Raw genomic sequence first — 21,943 nt, forward strand, 5'->3', positions numbered from 1 at the left:
GCATCCACCCGAGAGTCCTAAAAGAAATCAAATGTGAAATTGCCGACCTTCTTGCAAAAAGATGTAACATATCCCTACAATCAGGCTCTGTTCCTGAGGACTGGAAAGTAGCCAATGTAACACCGGTTTTCAAAAAGAGATTCAGGGGGGATTCAGGAAATTACAGATTAGCTTAATGTCTGTTCTGGGCAAATTGATTGAAAGCATTCTCCAAGGTAAAATTGTTAAATATAAAGAACAGACCCTGCTGAGGGAGAACCAGCATGGCTTCTGCAAAGGTAAATCTTGCCTCAGCAATCTTTTGGAGTTCTTTGAGAGTGTCAACAGGTGTGTGGATAAAGGTGATCCAGTTGACATAGTATACTTGTACTTTCAAAAAGCTTTTGACAATGTTCCTCGTCAAAGATTCTTGAGGAAACTTTGCAGTCATGAGATAAGGGGACAAATTCATGTGTGGATTGGTAACTGATGGAAGGACAGGAAATGGAGGGTAGGTATAAAAGGACAATTTTCACAATGGAGGGAACTAAGAAGTGGGGTCCCCCAGGGATCTGTACTGGGACCAGTGCTCTTTAATTTGTTCATAAATTTATTTATTTATTTATTTATTTATTATTAAAACTTTTATACCACCCTTCCAAAAGGCTCAGGGCAGTTTACATTAAAACACCATTAAAATCAATTAATCATTAAAACAAAAATTATAAAACATAAAACAATAATTAACAAAAAATCATAAAACAACAATTAAATATTCAGAACTATTTAAAAACAAGTTTTAAAAAGCTGAAAAAGCCTGGTTGAAGAGGTGTGTTTTCAGGTGTTTTCTGAAAATTGCGAGAGATGGGGAGGATCGTATTTCAGCAGGGAGTGCATTCCACAATCTTGGGGCAGCAGCCGAGAAGGCCCGTCTCTGTGTAGCCACCAAACGAGTTGGTGGCAACTGGAGACGGACCTCCTCAAGTGACCTCAACAGCCGGTGGGGCTCATAGCGAAAAAGACGCTCTCTTAAATACCCAGGGCCTAAGCCGTTTAGGGCTTTATAAGTTATAACTAGCACTTTGTATTTTGCCCGGAAACCTATTGGCAGCCAGTGTAACTCCATCAACAAAGGAGTAATGTGGTCCCTCCGAGATGACCCAGAGACCAACCTGGCTGCCACATTCTGGACCAACTGAAGTTTCCGGACTATGTACAAAGGCAGCCCCACGTAGAGCACATTACAGAAGTCCAGTCTGGAGGTTACCAACAAATGTACCACTGTTTTGAGGTCATTGATCTCAAGAAACGGGTGCAGCTGGCGTATCAGCCGGAGCTGATAGAAAGCACCCCGGCCACCGCCTCAACCTGAGAAACCAAGGAGAGACGTTGATCCAGAAGTACTCCCAGACTGCGAACCTGTTCCTTTTGGGGAAGTGTGACCCCATCTAGAACAGGCAGATCAACATCGTCTCTAGAGTTCCGACCCTGCACAATAAGTACCTCCGTCTTATCTGGATTCAGCTTCAGTTTATTCTCCCTCAACCAGCCCATTACTACTTCCAGGCAGGCATTTAGGGAGGATATGCCAGCTCCTGAAGAAGTTGACATGGAGAAGTAGATCTGGGTGTCATCAGCATAGTGGTAACACCCAGCTCCAAATCCCCTGATGATCTCTCCCAGAGGTTTCATGTAGATGTTAAAAAGCATTGGAAAGAGTATGGAGCCTTGAGGGACACCATACTTAAGCTCAGATTTTGAAGAGCAACAATCTCCAATCGACACCATCTGGAACCTGTCCGAGAGGTAGGAGCGGAACCACTGTAAAACAGTCCCTCCCACCCCCAACCCCCTCAGACGTTCCAGAAGGATACTATGGTCGATAGTATCGAAAGCCACCAAGAGATCCAAGAGGACCAACAGAGTCACACTTCCTCTGTCCATTGCCAATTGGAGATCATCCATCAGGCCGACCAAGGCAGTCTCCACCCCATAGCCTGCCCGAAAACCAGTTTGAAATGGGTCTAGATCAGTGGTGGTGAACCTTGGCACTCCAGCTGTTGTTGAACTACAACTCCCATCATCCCCAGCCACAATTACTGTGGCTGGGGATGGTGGGAGTTGTAGTTCAAAAACAGCTGGAGTGCCAAGGTTCGCCACCACTGGTCTAGATAATCAGTTTCCTTCAAGACCGCCTGGAGCTGAGAGGCCACCACCCTCTCAATTACCTTGCCCAGCCACGGGAGGTTGGAAACTGGCCTATAATTGCTCAACTCTGAGGGATCTAATGCAGGCTTCTTTAGAAGAGGTCTAATAATTGCCTCCTTAAGACAAGGAGGCATCCTGCCCTGCCTCAGAGAAGCATTTATGATTTCTACCAGGCCACTTACAACAGCCTCCCTGCTAGATAGAACAAGCCATGTTGGACAAGGATCAAGAGGACAAGTGGTAGGCCTCACTGCTCCAAGCAGCTTGTCCACATCATCAGGAGTCACAAACTGAAATTGATCCAGTCGAATCGTATAAGAGGAGTTGTCGGACACCTCCAGTTCAGACATCAAATTAATTGTGGAGTCTCCATCTAAGTTGGCCCGAATCCAAGAGATTTTTTCTGCGAAAAATTCATTAAACACACCACAGCGGGTAACTGATGCCTCCAAATTCTGGTTCAAGGGAGAGGGAGCAGATACTAATCCCCTCACAACCCTGAACAACTCCGCCGGACGTGAACTCACAGAGGCAATACGGGCAGAAAAGAACCGCTTCTTTGCCGCACGTATCGCCTGAGCATAGATCTTGATCTAGAATTACTAGATTCTAATTACTAGGAGTAATTAGAATCTAGTAATTAGAATTACTAGGGGTAAGCAGCGAGGTGGCCAAATTTGCAGAAGACACCAAACTGTTTAGGGTAGTGAAATCCAGAACAGATTGTGAGGAGTTCCAAAAGAATCTCTCCAAACTGAGGGAGGGAGCAACAAAATGGCAGATGAGTTTCATGTAAAGTGATGCATATTGGGGAAAAAAACTCAACTGCACATATATACTGATGGGGTCTGAGCTGTTGGTGACTGACCAGGACAGAGATCTTGATGTCATTGTAGACAGCTCATTGAAAGTGTCAACACAACGTGTGCCAGTTGTGAAAGAGTTCAGTTACATATTTGGAACCATTAGGAAGGGGATCGAATAAAACTGCTGATACCATAATGCCCTTATACAAGTCTATGGTGCATCCACATTTGGAGTACTGTGTACAGTTAGGGCTTAGATGGAGGACAGGTCTATCAATTGCTACTAGTCTATAGTCCACCTCCAGCCTCAGATGCAAGATGCCTCTAAATACCAATTGCAGGGGAGCAACAGCAGCAGAGAGGGCATGCTCTCCAATCTTGCCTGTGGGTTTCTCAGGGGCATCTTGTAGGCCATTGTGTGAAACACAGTGCTGGACTAGATAGGCCTTGGGCTTGACCCGCAGGGCTGTTCTTCTATTAAAGCCTCGTATAGTATAGTGCCTGAGTGATCACCTGTTTTCACATCAGTCTTCCAATATACTGTTAGAGGTTCTCCACCAGGTACCCCAAGTTTCTGAAATGAGACAGGTAGCAACTGGGGAGTAGTGATTGTCAGCTGTGACACCTTGTTACTGGAATGTTCTCTGCAGGCGGGCTCACCAAGTACATACTTTGATGTCATTGTGGTGCCAGATGAAGATCTTTTCATTCTCCCAGGCATTTGAAAACATTGTTAGACTGATTTTATCTGCTTCTATCGTTGTTGTTGTCTATGAAAAGTAGTCTCGAACTAGATTTTCATCGCGCATTGACTGCTAATGGCCAATAGATGATGCTGTAAAATTTTGGAGGTTGTCTGCTTGCCATATGGCCAGCAGTGCAAAATTCCACAGGGAAATGAAGTGTGAATCTGTGGGAAGCTCTCTAGACTCTGTGAGCTCTTGCTCCCAACTTGTGGACAAGCTCTTCAGCTGGTGCAGGTTTTCTGGAGTCTGGAAGTAATTGTAGACTTAGCCCTTAAATATCTCTGAGCTCCAGCTACCCTACCCTTCCCTGCCTTTAGAGTGGAAGCCTCAAAGGGGCACACTTCTGGTCCAGAGTCTGACACTTCTTCTCTTCTCTATTAGACCCTGCCTAGTCTGTTGCTGACACTGGTATACCAATTCCAGGAAGCACAAAGTTGTGAGAGGGGCCACTTCTTGGGGTGGGGTGGGGTGGGCAGAGGCGTATCTAGGGAAAATAGCGCCTAGGGCAAGCAATTGAAATTGCACCCCCTGGCCAAACATCTGACACCCATCTTTCAGATAACTTTACCATAATATCAGATGAAAAATACAAGTCAAGCTTGTTAATCTTTTAATATTTCAAAAACTATTTAGCAATGGATGTACCCAGACCAAAAAATGCTGGAAAACTACAAATTTCAGTATGCTGGGGCTCATGAAATACCCAAATACTATGTGGAGGTGTACTTGGAAAACTAAACAGAAGTACCTGTTCTAATTCTCTACTATGCATTGTAGCATCACTATTACGTAAGTTTTAAAAATAAATGGAAAATTTGGCTTTTCCCAGCTACTCTGAAAATAATTAAAGGATATGCAGAGTAAACTGTGTCACAGCTTGTAATATATTCTAGTATTTCAGAAAGACAAAATGAGAGAAAGAGAGCAAGGAACTCCCAGTGGGCCTTAATACTAAGGATTTCACACTGATTCAAAGACAAACTCACCATTAATAGCCAAATTAGCAAGACATCACATTTAACTCACTTATCACAAGAAGCAAAGTAAGAGCAAATGAATACAATCCTAGCTCATAAGCTTCAGCTCAGTATTCACAAGCCCTGATTCTCTGTACCTAGTTCCAAACTAAATATGTGTACAGTGACTTGTATTATATTATTACTAGTATTTTTTAGCCCGTTAATAATGGGCGCTAGCCTTTTCCTCCTCTCTTTATGGGGGTCAAGCAGAGGCTGTGGAAATCTTAAATAGAAAATGCTGCCCCTGCCGTTGCCACTGAACTCCCACCCTCCCTCCCAACTTCCGACACCACCTTACCCCAGCCCATGTCAGTTGCGGGGGGAAGTCCTTAATTGAAGAGGGAGAGAGAAGCTTGCAAGCAGTGCTTCTCTCTCTGCAAAGCCTCTTCCTGAACTGGCGCTTTGGGCAGAAAGGATGTCTCTTGGGTCCTTTCTGCCCAAAGCACCAGTTCGGGCAGAGCCTTTGCTCAGAGAGGAGCACTGCTTGCGCGCTCCTCTCTCCCTCTTCAATTAAGGACTCCCCCCCCCCAACTGACATGGGCCGGGGTAAGGTGGTGTCGGAAGTTGGGAGGGAGGGTGGGAGTTCGGCGGCAACGGCGGGGGCAGCATTTTCTTTTTAAGTTTTTAATGGCCTCTGCTCGGTCCCTGGTCCCCGTCACTTCTTTGGCCGAGGCGGCGGCTCTGCCGCCGCCTCAGCCAATTTCCCCCGCCTCCTCTTCCCCGGCTTCGCGGCGGCCGCTTCTGTTCTTTCCACGGCCGGGCGAAGCCACCAAGATGGCTGCCTGGTGGCTGTGTCCGTTTTTGTCTCGGCGGAACTGGGCATGCGCGGAACAGGCCAGGGAGGCACGGACACACGCTTGGTGTCCGTCCACGGCGTTTTATTAGAGAGGATTTTTTACCTGTAGCCCCTTCGGGGTGCTTCCTAAAGGCTGGGGAGGTCTGCAAAGGTTCCCCCTCCCTGCGCTGGCCTCTAGGGCCTCGCAGGGACCATTTGAGCATGTGTTGTGGCCATTGTTTAATATTTTTTAAAATGGCCACTAAAAACAGAGGCCATTTGAGCATGTGCAGTGGCCATTTTGTTTTCGGCAACCATTTTTTATTTTTATTTTTATTTTAGAGAATGGCGCCCCCCTTCAAGTGGTGCCCGGGGCACGTGCCCTGCCTGCCCTACCCTAGATACACCCCAGGGGTGTCAGGTCTGGGGGTATACAATCTTTGGGGGTCCCAGTTCTGTAGTTCCTTCAGGCTGTGGCCTGGAGTTTAGGCCTGGGGCTGGATTTGGTTCTTGACCTGTTTGCTCAGAATCAGAGTCACTGGCTTACACACTGTCCAGTGAGCCACCGGTCTATATGACGTGTGTGCTCACTGCTTCCATGGCCCTTTAAAGCCCACCAGTGCAGCTTGCAAAGGCAGGGAGGATCCTTGGCTACTAAGCTGTGCATCCTAAATGGGAGCAGAAGCAGGAGTGTGAGGCTCCTTAGTAGCCATGAAGCCTCCCTGTTTTGGCAAGCTGCACCAATGGAATTTAAATAAATAAGAAATGAAATAAATAAGAAATTTAAGGGGCTGGGAAGCAGTGAGCTCGCTCATCACTTTTCCATTTGCCACTGTTCTGACTGCACATTTGTAATAATTCCATGGGCATAATGAGAGGCTCAAAGCATTGTCCTGAAAATGCCCCTGAGATCACTGAGTGGGTTACATACATCTCGCTGCAGATGACCACCATTTTGCTGGGCTATCAATAGACCTGGCATCTCTTTTGACAAGCAGGCCAATGCAGCTTCTGCAAACTGAAGCTTAGTGCCAGCTGCTTTGCCAGAGGCTGTTGCCTCCCTCTTTAATTAGAGCTCTGAGAAGCTGCTGTGGCTTGAGTGGGAAGGCACATAATAAGATTCTCTTTGCAAACATGTACACACTTGGTCCAGGCTTGGGCTTGGCACACTTGAAGGAGAGACTCTATATTTCATGGAACAAAATTATCTTTCCAAGATCCCCACAGTTGTAAGCTGTGGTCCAACACCACCTGTACTATCTAAGTATCCACCCCCTTGGCAAGTTCATTTTCAGCGCTCTGTCATCTAGTTCTTCCGGGTGTACAAACCCCACTGCTTGTGGTTAACCACTTTAAACTTCCTTACTCTCCCCAAAGGCTTCTAAAACTGGTGGATCTGAACTTGTTTTAGCAGGGATATCAGTATTTAAAAGTTTGGCCTTTGCCAAGGGAACTTTGGACAGGACTGTTAATAAAAGGACTGAGTCATGTTTCATTTGTCAGCATTTTTGTAAAAATCCAGTGCATTTTATATTTCTCCTTCTGAATTAAGAGGTGGGTGTAAAAGGCAAAGTACTGCCATCAAGTTGGTGTTGACTCCTGGCGACCACAGAGCCATATGGTTTTCTTTGGTAGAATACAGGAAGCGTTTACCATTGCCTTCTCCTGCACAGTATGAGATGATGCCTTTCAGCATCTTCCTATATCACTACTGCCCGATACAGGTGTTTCCATAGTCTGGGAAACATACCAGTGGGGATTCGAACCAGCGATCTCTTGCTCCCTAGGCAAGTTACTTCCCTGCTGCGCCATTACTGGGTGGGGGGATCCTTAACTTGAATCTAACATTCTCAACATTTCAACATACCATTTGTCTTTGTAGCAATAGCTTGATCTATAGCAATTAGATGGGGATAAGGAAATCATGTTTATTTCTATGATAATATAAGTTTGCTCTGCTTGCTCTCTCTGTGTGTACTAAATTTATACCCCCACCAGGCAAAGCCTAGATAGCGATGGAACAGCAGCCTGTTTTAGAGCCTCAATCTTAAATAACTCCCTTGCCCTGAAAAGCTCCAAGTCTTTAAAAAGACTCTTCACTGCCTGTGGGAGGCTCCTGGCAGCCTCTTGGTGGTGATTATCTGGCTTTCAGAAGAGCAGAAAGTGGTTAAGAGACTGTTATTCTCCAGAAACGCTGATGCCTTGGAAGAGCTCAGGATTTGGTGAAGCGGCATGATCAACACTTCCAAGATGGTGAGAGCTATCTTATCCCTTTATATCACCTATTATGGGGAATAAATGCAAATGGACAAATTCTGGGTCTCCAGGGTGCCAACAAGTGAGAAAACCCACCAAGCAGTTTAAGGTAGATGAATTTTACCCTCTTAAGGAAGATGAAAGTGATTTTTTTTTTTACAGTTACCCTATGCAATAGATAGGCTGTCCTTGAGATAAACTATCTCCTCTCTCCAGAGAGGCCAATTTCATCAGCTGATGGCTCAATTTCACCAGGAGAAATGTTAATGCCAGATGATCAGGAGCCTTTAAGGGATAAATTGTTAGCACTGGAAGAGGCTCAGAAATTAGGGCAACAGTCCACTTTTCCCACAGACTGTGTAGCAAATCAATGTGTATTGACAGCAAAAACATTGCTGTCCTCAAAGGTGATATCCTCAAAGGTATCACTTCTGGGAGTAGGAAAGTGGACCTATTAATGACATCTTTTGAAAAAATTGCTCAGAAGTACTTGACAAAGACAGACTCTGTAATGAAGTCTTCAGTGCCTAGTTTTAGTGAGGCAGCAGGCTCAGATAAGCAATGAAAGCAACTAACTGTGACCTTGGATTTCGGCTAGCCTGCAGCTAGAGCTGCAGTTACAAACTGTCATCGGACATTGCAGTTAAATCAGGACATGCTTTATGTCTGTCTGAATAATATTCACAGAAGTCATTGAAACTCTCACAGAGAAATAATTTGTTCCTTGAGCCAAATCTTGAGATGTGGGCTTCGATTTATTGCTCTCATTGCCACCAATTGGCTACCTAGCCCTCCAGCAGATAAGAGTTTTGTCAACTTTTAATCAACCCTCTATTTCACATTTGCTGTTAAAGATGAAATCCTGTTTGCTTGCTTTCCAAATCAAACAAGTTCAAGTATTCTGTGACATGATGGTAAGGCCACTCTTCCATCAAGCCAGCTCAGATTCAACACCTCTGACTATAGAGAAGCAGTCTGGCACAGACTCTGCTGTCATTTCTAATCAGTCCTCAGCCTTGTCAGAGGGTAGAGAAGAACAACATACAAAGCAATCAGCTCTGGCCCACAGCCCAAAAAAGGACTTGAACTTTTCAACAGAGAAACATCGGATTGATTCCTTGGAATATTGTCAAGAAATCAACAGGATGATATTATAGGCAGGCTAGAGGGCCTCAAGAATACACAAACCTCCCTACATTCTTTTGCTGAACCTCTCTCAGCATGTTTCTCTTCTAATGAGAGTTACACTCCAAAGAAGTGTGTTATTGATGACCTGAAATCAGTACAAGAACCAAGTGACTCTCCTGCTCTCTCTGCTCAGAACCTTGAGCTTATCTCACTTAACAGCACCTCAGCCCATGAGATGGATTTGGTTCAGAACTGCACAACATAAGGCCCAGAGGCCAGATTTGGCTCACAGGGACTATTTTATTGGTCCCCGGGTATCCTGCAGCAACACAGGAACAGGAAACTGCCTTAAAGAGCAATCCTATGCATGTTTTCTCAGAAATGTGTTCTATGGTATACCCAGTGAGGCTTACTCCCATGTAAGCATGCCTAGGCTTGCAGGCTGAAAGCAATGACAATTTAGGGAGAGGAGAGGACCTGACCTTTGTTTGGGGCTGGAATGCATTACAGGGGCCCCACTGATTGAGCAGGGAAGGGACCTGGCTCCATAAAAGCAGCCTCTTGGAATATCACTGGGTGGCAGAATAAGTTGTGGAAAATAATTTTGAACAGTATCTGTAAAATGTTGAAATCATCTTTTTGAAGGAGACATAGTGCCACGATACTTCTTTATTATATTTGCAGGGGTCCTGAGTTTTGCTCTACCAACAATCAAACAGGGTCCCCCTGGTTTCAATACTTCTCGGACACCTATGGTAGCACTCAGAATGATATCTTATGAATACCCAGTTCCTGAATCTGACTCACTTCCAGAGTGGCCTGAAATCACACCACTAGAGATTGGTGCAGTTGATTGGTGCCTTGACCCCGGGGAAAGCCCCTGGAGAAGACATGGAGGCTCTTCTCACGATCAGTGAGAAGAGCCTGGGAAGGGTTAGCGGGGAGTCTGCTCTGGGCGGCCGAAGCGGCTGCCCACATGACTGCTGGCTCCATTATAGAGCTGGCGGGGGCTGGGAGGATCAGGGGCCGTGCGGCTCCCAGAAGCTCCAGCATGCCCTGTGTGCAAGTGCACAGAGCATGCTGAAGAGACCCCCCCCAAGCTGCCTTTCAGCCTCCTGGTTGGGGGTCTACTCGTGAGTTGCTGCAGCACGGAGCCGTGCCACGGCAACTCACAATAAGAAAGCCCGGGTTAGCGGAGTGCTTGTTCCGCTAACCTGGGCTTAGGGGAGGGCTACTGAAGTGGGTGACCCGCTGTGACTCAACCGGGCTCGGCTGCAAGCCCGGTGAGTCTCACAATCGGTGGGAAGTGAGCTAAGTACCCTTAGCCCGCTTTCCACTGATCGTGAGAATAGCTTCTTGGTGTCTCCTGATGTATTTAAATGGAATGCCCACTGATGGACTCCCATGTTAGTGAGGCTTTTCTCAAAAATGTATAACACCTGTGTTGTCCCCCCCCAAAATATTATCTATCAAATATACAAAAAAGACTATAAGCAGGAGCCTTCTAATTACCATCCAGTCAGCCTCCTGGATGTATCATCCAAATTATCCACTCGACACCTTTTAAACAAGTTGGAGGATGTAGCAGATATGATGAAATTGTTTTACCTAGAGCCGGCAGGCTTCCATAGTGGTCACAGCACAATAAATCACTGTATCTCTTTGAAGGCCCTGATCCCAAAATAGGCTAATGGTAATTAAAAAACACACACCGTTATGTTGTGTTTATTGACCTATCATCAGCTTTTGACTCTATTGATAGATCTAGATTGTGGGAAAAGCTTAAGAGGACTGACATTGACAGACAGTTTCTCAAGTTACTGACTAAACAGCGCTCCAATATCATGGCCACAGTAGTCCGACAAGGATCACTATCTGACTCAATTTTATCAAACAGGAGTCAAACAGGGCTATCTATTGGCTCCATTTTTTATTTCATTTTTTATTTCATTTTTATATCACTGATATAGTGCAGGCCATGGAATCTCAGAAAATCTTCTCCCCATCACTTAATGGGTGCAAAGTCTTGATCTAGATGTATGCTGATGATATAGCATTTGTATCTTGTGTTGAGATCGGGCTTAGAAGAATGCTGGTGAGATTGGCTGATTACTGAATAGGAGAAGTTGAGGATCAACTATCCTCTATAATAAAGAGCTAAGTGAGTGTCTGTGCCTTTCGAATGTTGGGGATCTGCGGCTGTGTCTCCCTGGGCTGTTCTGGGAATGCGCGAAGCGCATGCCCAGAACAGACCAAGGGAGACATGACCGCCGACACCAGGCGGCCATGCTGGCCGGTTCTATTGCTGCCGGCTGGCACTCTGGGAGGCGGGAGGGAATAGGACACTGGGGCCGGGCGGGCAGCAATCTGGCTGGGAAAGACGGCGGGCGGGCAGCAATCTGGCTGGGAAAGATGGCGGGGTCGGTGGCAGCAATCTGGCCGGCACTCTGGGAGGTGGGAGGAAGAGGACACTGGGGCCAGGTGGGCACCAAACTAGCCGGCAGGAATGGCACTCTGGGTGGCACTCTGGGAGGTGGGAGGGATGAGAACACCGGGGCTGGGTGGGCACCAAACTGGCCGTCCAGTTACGGGTGGCCATGTTGAGTGCAAGCAGGGGGACCGGGAGGACAGAGGCAGCAGCGGGGGAACCGGGAGGGCTGAGGCGGAAGCGGGGGAACCAGGAGAGCAGCGGGGAACAAATTAAAAAAAAAACAGCGGGGAGGAAAAGAAAAAGAAAAAGACGGGCCCACAGGGGGACCGGGGGAGCAGAAACGGAGGCGGAGGAGCTCGGTGGGCAGCGCAACAAGCAGCTTCTGGGGAGGAAGAAGCAAAGAAGGAAAGGGACCCCGCCAGCAGCTCCGTGGCCACACAAAAGGAACCCGCCACGGCCTCCTGCCTTGCTTTGCTTCCCCGCGTGTGCCGCTTGCCCTGCTGAGCCGAACCCAGCCAAGCCCGGCCCCTCGCCTTACAGGAGGAGCAACGGCGGCAGTGGATCCAGCCCCACTACGGAGAGCCCAGAGGCTTAGAGGCAAGATCGACGCCCAAGACTCTGGGCGGCAAACACAAGAAACACCACACGAAGTAACACACAAGCACCCCCCCAACCAACCAAAGCTCCATACATACATGCAAAAAAGCACACACAGTGCCACAAACAAAAGTAGCGGCCATGTCCAACGTCCCCCGCCAGCCCAGCCACTCGAGAGCCAAAGGAGCGGGGGGGGGGGGGGGTAAAGCCTTTGGTTTCAGCAGACGTCGCTAGGAAGGGAAAGCTGCCGGCCGAGCCCGCGGGGGAGGGGGAGGAGGAGCAGCAGCAGCAGCAGGAGAGATGCTATTTTTAATCCAGTGGCAGCTAGAGCCGCACCGGCGGCGGCGGCGGCTGCAACAGCGGCTGCAGCCGGGAGGAAAAGGGCAGCCCAGAGGAGGAGCGCCTTCCCCGAGCGGTGCCACCGGGAGGACTCTCAAGCCCTCCATGAAACTACACCCAGAGATTGCTGAGGAAGTGTTCGCCTCCTGGGTCCCGGAGGAGGCAGGGGCACTCTGCACATGCTCGGAGGCGCCCTCAACTTTGGCGGAACAGCATGGCCCCGCCCCCCGCCGCTTTCCAAGGCCAGCAGAATTCGTATTCGCGGGGAGGAAGGAGGCCGAAAGATGAGGGAGTGAGAGTGAGGGGAGAAAAGGAAGATGGGTGGGGAGCGGAATTATGAATTCACAAGCCCAGTGAATGGGGGTGCATTGGTGAGAATTAGGAAACATCATCGCCCAGGCCTGGAGTCGAGGAGGGGTTGCGTGCCTACCCTACGGTGACCCTGTTAAGTGTGATAGTTGGAGCAAATTCCGACTATTGTGGCTCCAAAAGAAACCTGTTTTCTTTCCCATACAAAAACTGGATGCTATTCTGGGACATTTTAGCCCTTAATCATCAACCCCAGGCTCTGGTGTTTTTCTGCATTTCTTTTTTAACTTAAGGTGAAATGGGGTTTCAACGTTTTAATGAACAAAAAGGAGTTAATTATGAAAGTGACAGTACAGTAATCAGCAGATGGTGCAACCGATAGGCAAGAGATAACTAGATTATCAGAGCAGGGCAAGGCAGCTGCATTTCCGTGGCAAAGGCAGTCTACAGCTTTTGCAGGGGGGCTGCCATGAAATAATATATTGCATATTATTTTAGCAATATGAAAGCCAAACCTGACAACACTGCCTAATTTATAGGCAATTAATTGATTAAATAGTTATATTCCTTATTAACATTAATCTGATGGAATACCAGACATGGAGCACTGTGCTGGGTGTGTGTGTGTGTATATTATCAAGCTTCCAATTAGCATGTTTTCTTCATCAAGGAGGAAGGCAAAGACAGAGGGAGGAAGAAAGGAAGGAAAGGAAAGAGAGGGAGAGGGAGAGAAAAGGAAGGAATGAGAGAGAGAAAAAAGAAAAAGAAAAAAGAAGAAGGAAGGAAAGGAGGGCGAGAGAGAGGGAGAAGGAAGAAAGGGGGGAAAAAAGGTACTAGCGCCCGTTATTTCAACGGGCTTAAAAATACTAGTGATAAAATAAAATTGGTAGTTTTTGGTACTGGTAGAATCAAACACAGATGGACAATTAACACTCAGCAAATAGAGCAATGCCCCTCCTCTAAATATTTGCCCCCCCCCAAATATTTGAAAATATTAAAAGATTTTTTTTCCTTTCAGAAATCTTTATCTTGGTCAGACCATCTTAATGCACCTCATTAACTATGTGACGTATAGTGGGGGCCATGTTTAAATAAGTTTAAATTCTTCTTGGTGGGGGGGATGTGTGCCACTCAAAATATTTCAGGGCAAAGTAATTCCACAGCTTTTGTAAGGGGCTGTGATTTGTGGGTGGAATGTGAAAGTGAGTGCGAAATTAGAAACAGTCTGGAATAATTCCCTGAGGAAAATTCTGGGCCTCCCCCCAGGCACCCCTGCTGCACATCAAGGAATGGAGGCAGGGCTGCCCTCAATCTCTGTTAGAGCCCATCGGATACTCTTAAAATATTTTAAGATATTTAAAATCTTATACATATATAAATATCTTATCTCAACCTTCCAGAAGACCATCTAGTTAAATCATGCTATTGGCACTACCAAGAGGGGAATCAGTGGACAGATATGTTATTCCATATTCTACAAATGTACTCTCTGCAAGAGGGTACATATAAGAGGAACTTAAGTCCTGGGGTAGGGGAAAAATCTGGGATTGGTTCCTTGAGCAGTATGCCAGCTGAGATGCTGGTTTGGTCCAACACTCAAAGTTCTCCCTATGGTATCCTCACTTCAAGAAAAGCAGGTCCACTTCACAGTATCTACTCAACCTCACCAGTGCACCACTAAGGAAGGCATTTACCAGTTTAGGTTTTCAGCGATGCCCTCAGCATATCTTGAGGGTAGATTTCACAAAGTTCGTGGAGGATACATCTATATCTATATCTATATCAGAGAGAGAGAGAGAGAGAGAGAGAGAGAGAGAGAGAGCGAGCGAGCAATTGAGGTCCCCTGTCCCCAATGGGCTCACAATCTTAGAAAGAAGCATAAGATAGACACCCGCAAAAGCCTCAGGGGTGGATTAAGCTTTTTGCCACCCATAGGCAAAAAGGTTTTTTGCCACCCCTTTATCTTAAACAAAAATGGTTTGCCTTTTTAAAAATAAGGTAAAAGGGGGGGGGGGACTTTCTCCTCACCCACCACTCCACCCTTGATGCAGCCACCGCTGCTCACAAAGAGGGGTGTCAAAATTTGCTGCTCCTCAAATTTTGCCGCCGTAGGTGAATGCCTACTCTGCCTCTCCGTTAATCCACCACTGGTGCCAGTTGCTCCCTCCCTGCTAAATAAAGAGCATCACCACTTTTAAAAAGGTGGCTCTTAGCTCAATTAGCAGGGGACATTAAACATTACGTCCTACCCTGCATTTATGGAACAATAAGAGAAAAAACACTGGGTCCAATTATTGAGAAATTCATGGGTTCTGAAACATAATGTGTTAATTACTTGCTTGTGGGTGTGTTTCCTTATGTTAGTTATCAAGCAGTCATTTTGCTTTATTGTCTTTTAAAATTAGGAAGAGAACTGTGTCTGCTAGTCCTACTACACATCTAGCTAAGCTGTATTTCCAGCACTAGCTTTCTTATTCGGGTTGCACCCATCAGAGTAGTAACTACTGTTAGGTATTTAGGATTATTTTTATTTTCATGCATATTGTTTAGCTAATTATTGAGGTTGTTTGGACAACCAGGCAGTCAGGGAAGTGGGGGGTGAGGGAGACTTTGCTTCACTCACCTTCCCCCCAGAAGACTAACAAAACGTTGCTGAGAATGCTATCCACACTGCCACACGATCCATCTCTGGAGAGCCAGAATGATGCATTCCAGCCTCTGGGCATCCCACAATGCACCATGTGCCCCCCGGGGGGATTGTCCCAGGAGACAGGCGCTCTAAGAGCTCATCTCTGTGTCTCCTCAAGCTTCAGGAAGCCTGGGCTAGGCTGTGCGAATAGAAGCCGGGCTAAAAAGCCTGGGTTAGGCAGCGTGTTAGCCCTTGCCTGGGTTATGCTGAGTTAGCCTCTGCTGGTGAGTGTAGACAAGACTGAGCAAGATGGACCAATGGTCTGATCTGGTATAAGGCAGCTTCCTATGTAGGATTAAAATCAGAACAAAAAACAAACAATCATAAAATAAGAAAATACTATATAGGAAACAGCAGTGCATTTTTTTTTAAAAAAAATCAGTCATATGGACAAAAAAGGAATAATAATAATGATGATGATGATGATGATGATGTGGTGATTTTTTTCTATTTCTTTTTCTTCTATTCTGCCAGGGGATAGCAGAATAGAAGAAAAAGAAATAGAAAAAATCACAAAATACAAAGATCTACAAATTGAAATTGAAGGCTGTGGCAGAAAAAGACCCAAATAATCCCAGTGGTAATTGGCGCCCTGGGTGCAGTTCCAAAAGACCTTGAAGAGCACCTCAACACCATAGGGGCCACAGAAATCACCATCAGCCAATTACAAAAAGCAGCTTTACTGGGAAGAGCCTATATTCTGCAACGATATCTATAACAACTGACAATAAAATTCTGGCATCCCAGGTCATTGGGAAGGACTCGATGTCTGGATAAAACAAACCAGTCAATAACACCTGTCTGACTGTGTAAACAATAAATCATCATCATCATCATCATCATCATCATCATCATCATCATTATCATCATCATCATTTATTTATTTGATTTCTATACTGCCCTTACAAAAATGGCTCAGGGCGGGTTACACAGAGAAATAACAAATAAGATGGATCCCTGTCCCCAAAGGGCTCACAATCTAAAAAGAAACATAAGATAGATACCAGCAACAGTCACTGGAGGTACTATGCTGGGGGTGGATAGGGCCAATTACTCTCCCCCTGCGAAATAAAGAGAATCACCACATTAAAAGGTGCCTCTTTGCCAAGTTAGCAGGGGTTGAATGAATGAAAGCAATAACACAGTTATTGTTAATTAAGAGCTTTGGTGCACAGGATGGATTTAGTTTGGCACCTAAATTATAATAATGAAGCCAGGTGAACAACTCCAGGGAGGGAGTCCCAAAGGCAAGGTGCTATCACAAGGAAGGCCCTCTCTCCAGTAGACAGCTGTCTCACTACTGGAAAGTGGAAGAAACCAGAGAAGGGATTGATGATCTTAATGGTTGGAAAGCTTGGGAACAATCGATCCACATGTAGGGAGGGGAGTGGGAATCATGCTCCATGTCCCTGCTGCCAGTCTCCTCATCTTGACCTGAAGGTTTGAACAGAGCCTACACATACAGCTTGTGCTAACACACATATACCTTATTCAGAACTTTGACTCAACACATGGTGAACAGGAGTAGGTGTGATCTCAATCTCTCCTCTGCTTGTTTACTATCCATGGTTCCTAAATGGAATTCCTTTTAAGCCACTTTTTAAAAGGATTGCAGAAAGAAGACAGAAAGTCCTATGGCCAAATCTTGCTTTTTTCCTTCGGGTTCTCTCGAAGTTGACTGGCATATGCCCTGTATTATTTCTCCAGGTCAATTGCAATGGAAAGAATTCTTAGCTTCCTGGTTACCTAATGTTTGGGTGTGTCTTTCTAAACACACTGGCAAGCCAAATGCTTTCTGAGCTGAGCTCACACCAATTCCCTGTGTCAGAAGGGAACCACAGTGACACTAGTATGGGCACCACAATCCACCTAGACTCAATCATCAACCCCAGTACAAAATTATCAATCCTCTCCCCACCCCCACCCCCAGCGAGCTCATATCATCATTTGGGTCTTGTTCTATTGGCTCCTAGTCCATTGTGAAACACAATTCGAAGTGCTTACGTGCTACCTGCTAAGCCCTGAATGTCTTAGGTATCTAATACACCATCTCTCCCAGCAGGCATAGTGCATTTCGTTGGCCCTATAGACACAGGCCTCTGTAGATACAGGCCTCTCCAGACACAGTGGCCTGAATGGGAAAATAGGGACATGGCAGTTATGCATCACTGGAGATTCTCCTCCAGGTACCACCACCTTCTCAGTTGTGGCAGGTAGTGACCAGGGAGAAGACATTTCCCCCTCAGCTGTGGTACCCTGTCTGTGAACACTCTCAAAGAAGACTCATCTTGTAGCTACCCTAGCATAATTCTATAGCCAGGTGAAGACCTCTCCCCTGCTCGAAGCCCATTAAATTGCTCTTGACTCTTTCACCTGTTGTGTTTTCATCTTCTTTTATCCAGTGTTCTCTCCTGCTGTGTTTTATTGCTGCCTAGTTTTTATGTTGCTTTTGTTGTTTTATATTTTTATTTTTAAACCTTGTGAGTTGCCCCAGAGCACTTATGGATGGCAGAAGGGTGGGACACAAATCCATTAAATAAATAAATTCTAAAGATCGGAACTAGAAGCCAGAGAAATTCCCATGTAGGCACACTTGTAAATCCGCTGCTTATAATGCAATCATATGTGAAATATATTTCTGAAAGAGCAGGAAAGGTTATTAGCCTTATAGATGCATAATTGGAGCACCTGAGGGCAAGAGGGAGGTATCGTCAGACTCGGGCTGACCTACAGATACAGTGGTTCCATAAAAATCATAAGTGGTGGTGGTGGGGGGGGGAATCTAAGGAATGAGCCAAAACTGTCCTACTATAATTCAGTGGAAAGGAATATTTGCAGTCTCAGAGGGTACTTAACAGACAATCAAGTGGGTGGAGCTAATGAAGGTGTGTGTGTGTGTGGGGGGGGGAAATCTTGAATAATATCCTCTCAAGAAGTCACCATGCTGCTTTTCAAAGGGAAATGTGTCTAAATCTCTTTAGTTTTCTCACCAGCTATTTCACACATTTGTATTTCTGTGGGGAAAGGGGTTTGTCACATTTCAGCTCTTGGTGTGGGAGAGGGGGTTCCACCCTCTCCAGATAATTTAAAAACAACTGTATGTGTATGAAGCATGCTGAGGAATGGAGGGGGAAGTTGCGCACCGAACTTGTTAATCGGCTCATCACTGTATGTGAGCATGGACATACACGGACAGAGGTCGTTCACACGGCCCAATTCCCTGGAAGCTAGGGAGGGCTTGGATGGGGGGAAGCAGGAGCCTTCCTGCCTCCCCCACACAAGCAGATGGTTGCTAGAACTCTGCTGCACTGTGTGCCTTCACCACCGGTGCGACGGAGCTTACAGCACTGGGGATCAAGAGAAGGAAGCCCTCCAGTATCCCACAATGCATTGCACAGGAATCTGAGAGGCTGCCCATGGCAATGCTGAAGCTCCTGGCTTCCTGGCTGCTCTTTAAGCAGCACTCTGAGATCTGCGGGAAGCTGGGCTGCCAGGAGCTGCAGCACACAGCCCTGATCGCAACCATGATTGGGCTTTGGAGATGGGGCTTTGGCTGTTTAACTTTTGTTAAAGGGTAGGCTTAAAAACAGGGTAGCCCTGCTCTGGAGCAGCAGGGCAGGAGTGGGTTCTGAGGCTCCACAAGAGCCTCACGACCCAGTTTTTCATGCTCCTGCTCTGATGCAGCTGGTCGTGAGAACAGCCTCACAGCCACACAACAAACTTACAACATTCATCATCCCACCCACACACCAGGGATATACTGCAACGTTTTGTTGTGGATTCATACACATAGAGCCGGGTCTCACGATCAGTGAGACACGGTTTGGGGAGCTCAGTGGGGAGAGCGGGCTAAGCCCACTCTCCCCGCAGATGATCAGGGCGGGAGCCCTGGGCGGCCAGATCGGCTGCCCACACGATTGCCGGCTCCTCAGGGCAGTGCGCAGGGCATACTGGGGAGACCCCTGAGCCGGGAGGCTGCTTTTCAGCCTCCCACCAGGGGTCTACTCATGAGTAACCGCGGCACAGAGCCGCGCCGCAGCTACTCACAATTTAAAAAAACTGGGTTTGCTGAGTGCTCGCTCCGCAAACCCGGTTTAAGGGTGGGCTACTTGAGCAGCTGAGCCCGGTGGTTCTCACAATTGTAGAAAATTGGGCTAGGGAAGGCTAACCTAATTTTCTACAATCGTGTGAATAGCCCCAGCATATACTGATGCTCATACTTTGAAAGCAAATGGTTTTGAAACAGAGGACACTACCACAATGCATGCATCAGTTCTTTCACCTAGTATGACTGACCATTTCTCAAACACAAATCAACTTTCCCCTTAAAAAAAAAAAAATGGCACTAAAAGTGCTAGCTGTGTAAGGGTGGAAGTAGATGCCACTAAAAACACAGGGCTGTTGCCTCCTGGATAGAAATTGTGATTACCGACCTAATTCTTGATGCTTGGATTTAATTGACACTTGTGATCATCCCTTTTGTTTATAATCAGTTGGAAGATTACAGCAATTGAGGTGTGGATGGATTATTTATGTGCGCATTCACAAGAGATTCAGTTTGATGAAAACCAGTTCCCAAACATCAAGGAGGGAGATGGTCACATGCATGTTCAGCATAATGGGAAGTCTAGTAAAACCCGTTCCCTTTCCTGTTATGAGTCAGAACCCTGAGAGAAACAACTTAGCCAGTACCAAAGGATGCTCTTCTTTCTCTCCAGTGCGTAAAGGAAAACAAGGAGCTGTGCAGACCTGGAGAAAATTACTGGACAACACGGATTGCACAGTAAGTAAAGGTTCCCCTGGAATAGTGGGATTTGTGTTGAATGAGTTATCAACTGGTGTCTGATAAATAATAACCTGTGAAATCACTTATCTGAAAGGTAGCTTGTCTGTACATTTCAGACTGCTTTTATATGCTTGTGTGGGAGAACATCGGTATGCTAGGAGGATCTTTGCTTCTATCCCAGTATTTTGTTTTTAATTGGCTGATGTTAAAAAAAAAAATCTAAGCAAACAATACTGTATTTACTCGAATCGAAGACAACCCTGAATTTAAGATGACCCGCTTAAAAAGTAGAGGTTAAATACAGGTTATATTTGCATTTACTTGAAAGAAACAGGACTCTGAATTTAAGACAAACTCCTGATTTCTAATATCAAAAAACTTGGGGAAAATCTCTTCTTGGAGTCGGGTAAATGCAATAATGCTTTTTGAAATATGTGCTAAACAGACAGAATATATAAGAGCATTAATTAAAATTGAGTGAGGGAATGAGAAAAACAAGACTGAGGAGTAGTGAGGAAAGGTGGGCATTGACTTGGGATTTTAAGAGAGACACATAGTGAATGAAACATAAAAGCACCGGAAGATGGGAACTGTAGAGATTTTTGCAGCAATAGTGGCGAGAATATGTAAGTTAATGGGCAAAAACCAGAGCGATCCGTGACATCAAGGAATATTGTCCCATGGAATGGAATATGGACAGGAACAGATCTGCCAGAGGAGACTAGAAAAATAGATGTCTGGAGCAGCAAGTGAGATGAGGAATGACTGAAAGAGGCAGGTATGCTGAGCTTTAGAAAAAAGAAGATTAAGGAGGGGGCGTTGAGAACATCATGAGGGGTGACCAATGGGGCATGGGCCCCCAATGAATTGCTCAGAGCCCTGAATCTCATCAGCCACTTCCCTTTTCCATGAACTCTTCCAGAAAATTGCAGTCATGAAGCCACCTGCACAGAGCATGGGAGAGAGCATGGGAGAGAGTTCTTAGCTTCACATAACTCTCTGCTGCTTCCACCTTCATAGGTGCTGTATTATTATTATTTTATTTTTTATTTTATTGTTCAGTTTTATACCCTAATATTATATTTATTATGATATAATAATAATAATAATAATAATAATAGAATATATTCTATTCTATTCTATTCTATTCTATTTATTATATTGAGTTTGATGATCAAAAGTGGAGCTGTGTGCCAAGACCCCAGATCTTCTAAGTACCTGGCCACACCCCTAAGGGTGACAATTTCCTAAGACTTCAAAGATGGCCAGAGAAGGAGAGCCATTCTCCACCATCCACTGATGGCAGGACAGGAAGGAATGACTCCCATATCACACGGCATTCTTCCAAATGCCAGACACTAGAGTGCACACGTGCAAACACTGAATTCGCATGAGGGTGTTGTGTGGTGGCACAGCCATGATTTCCATTGGCATTTGCTCATGTGCACTCTAGCACCACTTGCATTTGGAAGATACAGCAGCGCTGTAGTTTGCAAAATGCCAGCAAAACTCTGCATGTTATGTGAGCCAGTGAGTTTATGTCATGGAAAGTTGGGTTAAAGGTAAAACATTACTTCCCTAATTAGAAGTTAGGTAGGTAATTTGGACTCACGGGTGATATTGTGTTACATTCTGTAAAACATGTGAACAAGTAATGTGAGGATCCAGTTTAAAAACAGCAATGGAAAGTTGACTTCTAGGCTTTCTGATCCGTTCAAATAAAAAGAACGAGTAAGCCAAGGCCATATTAAAAATTAAACCTATAGTAGGTTTAGTATTCTTTATAGAGTAATGGAATGTATGATGCTTATCTAGAACAACAGGATGCACTAGACTCTATAGGGGGAAAATGTCACTATAGATACAAGGTAATCC

General features: G+C 45.8%; 1 protein-coding gene across 3 annotated transcripts in view; it reads left to right on the top strand.

Moving 5' to 3' along the window:
* The window catches only part of LOC128341064 (alpha-1-antitrypsin-like), an 88,646-nt gene that overhangs the window by 38,646 nt on the left and 28,057 nt on the right, over nt 1-21,943 (top strand). Inside the window, exons 1-2 of one of the 3 annotated variants that reach the window (XM_053287134.1) lie at nt 7,691-7,786; nt 20,001-20,065. The gene's annotated coding sequence lies outside the window, so the exon portion shown is untranslated. Of the gene's footprint in view, nt 1-7,690; nt 7,787-18,718; nt 18,857-20,000; nt 20,066-21,943 lie in introns of those variants that run through there. The other 2 variants (XM_053287131.1, XM_053287133.1) reach the window with 2 other exon arrangements.

This window comes from Hemicordylus capensis, chromosome 1, assembly GCF_027244095.1.
Source record: "Hemicordylus capensis ecotype Gifberg chromosome 1, rHemCap1.1.pri, whole genome shotgun sequence".
Lineage (NCBI taxonomy): Eukaryota > Metazoa > Chordata > Lepidosauria > Squamata > Cordylidae > Hemicordylus > Hemicordylus capensis.